Below are 4972 nucleotides of genomic sequence, written 5' to 3'. Positions count from 1 at the left end.
AGAACTTGGATAGGGTGGGCGAGAACTTTGTGCTGCAGCGCAGCTCCGGTGGCGGCGACCAGTTGGTACGGGCAATGGCTGCAGCTTACGACGGCTATGTCATGGGTGCTAAGGCAACATGCTCCAGCGTGGCTTTATCGAAAAAATGCGAAAGCAGAGCAACAACATGGTGTATTGGCATCCACAACTCCGATTGTGCTGGTTATTGTTGGGCTTGTAATGCTGAATCTGAACGTTATTCTGCCTGTTGGCCATAGCTCTGGAGCAACTAAAGATCAAGAGAGCGAGTTGTTATTTGGGCTTTCTACTACTAGCTATGGCTTTGTGCTCTGCTGGTTGCAATCGTGTTTTTTCTAGTGAAGCCACGAAATGTGCCTAGCTTAGCTTTTGAATGTAAAAAATCCTACAGGCTCTATATATGGTTTCTGAATGTCTCTGAATGCTAATTATTAAGGAACAAGCTCACTCTGAAATGTGAATCATATCTTAGTCCATTTAGCATACCAACAAGTAACAAATATAGAAAAGGGTAAAAAATGAAAGGAAGTATGCTAAATGGGGTAGTTTTGTGGATTTTTTGTTAAATTAGGTAAAAAGTGGCACAAAGTCGAGGTAAAAAGTGAAATTCACATAGAGGTAGTATATTAAGACAATTTCTATTCCCCTTAAAATATTGTACGTAGCTAGGGACGGCTCATATGCCGGATACGGAGAGTGTTGTTTTCTGAAGCATACGTGTTCTTCACGGAAGCACACTGTTGTGATAGATCGAATAACTACTATATTAAAGGGCAACAGACATCTTTTTTCTCAGAATTTTGAGACCTCCTCTGAATTACTGTGGTGGTTCTTCTGTGTGCAGTTCTGTGTTGTGTAGCAATTTCGGCTAAAGTGTTTCTTTGATGGTCGGCTGTCCTGGTATATCACTTGGGTGGCTGTAGCTGAAAGATAGGTTGAGCGGTGGTGGGACATCCTTGTTTTGTGGGAACTGGTCAAAGCGGTCTCGCATCTTCTGTCGGACAATCCAGACAGATCGTCGCCATCTTTCTTCTCCTAAATCCCCCACCATATCTTCCATCGCCCAATGAAATCTCCACGCGCGTGACCCTCGGCAGCCTAGATGTCCACAGTCGTGCAATTTCTAGGATTTGAGTGGATGTCGCCGGCGATGAGTTGTCTGGCCATGCTCATCTCCGACCTGCCCGCGCCTCCTGCTCCATGCTCGAGTTCCCTCCTCGATAGATCAACTCAGCCTTCCGACGAACGGCCGCCTCCATGAGAAAGCAGGGGAGATGTAGGAGCCGGGAGCATCCCCAGCGGCACCAAGATGTCAGCGGCGGAGCGGCCAATCGCCACCAGCTGGCGGATATGCATCTCCACCGGCCTCTCCCACCCCCACATGATCTCCTCCCTACTCGATTCCCCTGCCCGAGCTCCCATCGGCCGAGCCCTCCTGGCCGCGAGCTCCTCTCTCCGAGCTGCCCACGGACGCGGCGGCGGCTGTGCTGGATGCGCGCGAGGGCGGCGGCGAGGAGCGCGCCAGGGACACTAGCAGGACGTACTGCACGAACTCAGCGTCCAACGAGGAAGCGTACCGCGGAGGCGGAAGACCGCGCGCCGGTCGTGCTAGGGCTCCCGTGAGAGATCCTAGCCGGTGCAGAGCATCTCCACCCAGGCGTTGGGAAGTGAGGTTGTGCAATTGGAAGATCTGCATAAGGTAGCTAAGCTCATCCCATTTATTACTTGAACTCTTAGATCAAGTTTCTGATGATCTTTTACATTAATTTTGCAAATTCACATCAACAGTTCTTGATAGTAAAAAGTTGTGGTCAGTTCCTTCATTTAAATCAGGTGCAATTTTTTCAGGTTGTGGTCTTCATCCCGATTGATGGTCAAATCCGAGACATTATTATATAGCCAAAGATCACAGCGGCATGTACAATTATACCATGTTCAGGTTTGTACACCCAAAAATCACAGCTACATGTCAAATTATACAATGTTCAGAGAGTCGGGAGCAGTGGGCAGTTCGACGTGATGACATGAAGCTTACAAACCAATAGTATATTTCAATTACCCCTAAGTTTGAATCAGATTCGGTGTCAGTTCCTTTATTCAAATCAGGTGCAATTTTTTTAGGTTGTGCTCTTCATCCTGATTGATGGCACAAACTTGACATACGCTGAGATGTATGAGCTGCAGTTGCTCTTAGTACGACACTCCACGCTTGCTGGGATGTGCTTGCAGTCCCTCTTAGCACAACAATACAACTTGCTCTTTTAGCATTTTTTTTTCTCTAGAAGGATTGGTATAGTGCATGTCTGAAATTATTATTTGCAAATACCAGCGATTTTTGCAGCGTGAGGATATAACTGTTTTTATATTTAGTGATGATTGGTATTTGGCAGGGATTTCCTGCTTGCTCAATCAATTATTAACATAGGGGATTCAGATATATATCAGGTTTTACTTCCTTTTAATACCTATCTGTGGGGAATCCTGCAGTGTTAATTGTTTGTCAAGAGAAGTACGTAATTTTCCTTTTAATCCCTATCTGTGGGGAATCCTGCAGTGTTAATTGTTTGTCAAGAGAAGTACGTAATTTCAAGTCCAATGGTTGGTCATTTCGATACAAAATATTTGAGCAATGTGTGTCCGGGTTAAATTGTGCTAAGTCGTCATATTGGCACTTATAGGGTTGGCGTCTGGTATTTCTTTTTGGTCATCACACTAGCTCTTGGGGCCATTGGGGCATTACATATGTTGGTACTGCATGCAGATAAATTATGAAATCCCGTCTTGATTGTGCCAAACTTATTTTCTGAACGTATGATAATATACATCTCAGAACTGTCAAGACCGAACATTTTTTTCTCCAGTAAGGTTCATTTGTGTTTTAATGGCATGACAAGGCAAGGTAAAAAATTATAAATTTACACTGGCTTTTAGACATGCACGGATTGACTAACATGACTTTTCACCAGGTTATTTCCCACTGACGCTTTATACTTCTCTATCTCACTAATTAGTTACATCATGAGGAGATAAGTTGTTGGTCGATAGAACCATAGTGTGCTCAGCCATTTTCCTGGCAAATAAGGGCTGAAGTGTTTCTTCTTCTGAAAGTTGGGTATGCAATGCTCTTATATTCATGTTAACACACTCAGGTTTCTATGTACTTTGTTATTTACTCAATTTTTTAATATAACCAAGTTTTCATGTGCGATAGCTCCTCTTATATCCATTTGTCTGCAAGCGTTGTATATATTTCCAGCGGCTATGCATTAGATTTTCTCTTGGTGTAACATTTAATCACTATAACGATTCTGAGTTATTCGATGTGAACGCACATATTGTTTTTATGCCTAGCTGAACACCGCCTCCTTTAATTTTTTTTGTGTAGCTTATGGGAATTTGTGTCAGAAAATCGTCAATAGCTTCAAACTGAGCTCAGCCTCAGTTGGTACATCTGCAATAGTTAATTATTTGCAGTCATATTGTGATGGACTGATACACTAGAAGTGTGACCAACCTTAGCAATTGTGCGCAATGGGTGCAATTTTGTATGTTAAAATTGGCTAATTGCGCAAGGGAATTTTTCTCTCTTGCGGCATATGCTAATCCAATGAGTTTGGTAATTTAAGAGAACCTAATGTATACGATTTTTAAAACTGTTCTTCGCCATTGTTCTGTGTTCAAAATCTGTTGGTATAGCCATGGGGAATATCCTGAACAGTCCTATCAGTTGTTGAATTTTTCATGATGTGCGTGCACTCTTTCCTGGGTGACAACCTAGATTTATCTTCTCAAACTCCAATACCATTATGGTTGCTACTGAGGTAGACGCTTTCATGATTCCTGTTGTGATTGACGATGCTACTGGTGTGTATACTTATATGTGGTTTCAATATAAAATCCTGAGTTGTGGTGAATCCAGAAATGATTCCCACTGATTACGGTTGCCGCTCCGCTCCTTCCTCCGTGCGGCGCATGGTTTTGAGAGAGCTGACAGGTAGTCAAAACAACAAATACAAAAATTAATAGTTCCATGTTTCTTCATTAATCATTTTGTGGAAAGGACACTTGCTCAGATGAAACATTTCCATGGGAGCTTGATTATTAGCTAGCTGAGCTGAAATGATCTGAGTCAACTGCAGGAATGAACAAGAAAGAAGAAATGTGGAGAGCACCAGGACTAGGCCTGCAGCCATGGTGACCTTCAACGCCTGGGAGTGGCAAGCTGAAGCATGTCCAATGCTCTACAGGACAAAACAACACATCGTTGTGCACGCCACATGCATATGTTGGCCTTAGACATCACTTGCCCAAATTCAAGAGAGGAGCCAAGGTATTTTTGTATACATTGTGCTGTTATTCAGCAAGCAACCTACATCTTTTATCGCTTTTTCTTAATATGTAACCCGTGTCTTTCATCATTTTTACTCTATTCTTAATTGTACTCAGCGCATGTACATACTACTTTGATTTCCTTCACACCCTCATAAGAACAATTGTTCCTTTATACTTTTTAAATGTTTGTCATATGCCTAGATTATTATTTTTACTACTTTGATGTCCCTGCCCTGAAATTGTTTGCGCCAGAGTTTTTTCTTTAGTGCTTATTCAATTCTTCGAATTCGACTACCTTTTTCCATTTCACACACAATCTAAATTTTCATATGGAGTATTATATTTTTTGTGTTTGTACAGGCCAAGTATGATGCTATGAGTCAGGAACGCTATGTGGGCGACTCCCCCTCTCAATTTATACAGTAATTCAATCTATTCCAGTGATATGACCATTCATTTGTCTACTGATGAAAATATCATAAAGGCACTAGGAGCCGAGAAGGAACTTTTTTGCATCAATTGGTCTGTTTATTGGTCTCAATATGACACATACTGGTCTACCAAAGAAGTGCTTATCACATTACTAAAGAAGAAGACGGTGCACCAAGTGAAAGAGCTCACC

At 42.5% G+C, this 4972-nt stretch overlaps 1 long non-coding RNA gene across 1 annotated transcript; it reads left to right on the top strand.

Annotated features, from left to right (window-relative positions):
• Nucleotides 1-2996: 2996 nt before the first annotated feature.
• On the top strand, nt 2997-4405 carry LOC124693546. Its single transcript, XR_007000076.1, has 3 exons — nt 2997-3130; nt 3938-4012; nt 4158-4405. It is a non-coding gene; the product is annotated as an uncharacterized LOC124693546 (long non-coding RNA).
• The last annotated feature ends 567 nt before the right edge of the window (nt 4406-4972 follow it).

This window comes from Lolium rigidum, chromosome 2, assembly GCF_022539505.1.
Source record: "Lolium rigidum isolate FL_2022 chromosome 2, APGP_CSIRO_Lrig_0.1, whole genome shotgun sequence".
Classification (NCBI taxonomy): Eukaryota; Viridiplantae; Streptophyta; class Magnoliopsida; order Poales; family Poaceae; genus Lolium; species Lolium rigidum.
The sequence above is the reverse complement of the archived record's forward strand: the minus strand, read 5'-3'. Positions and strand labels throughout refer to the sequence as shown.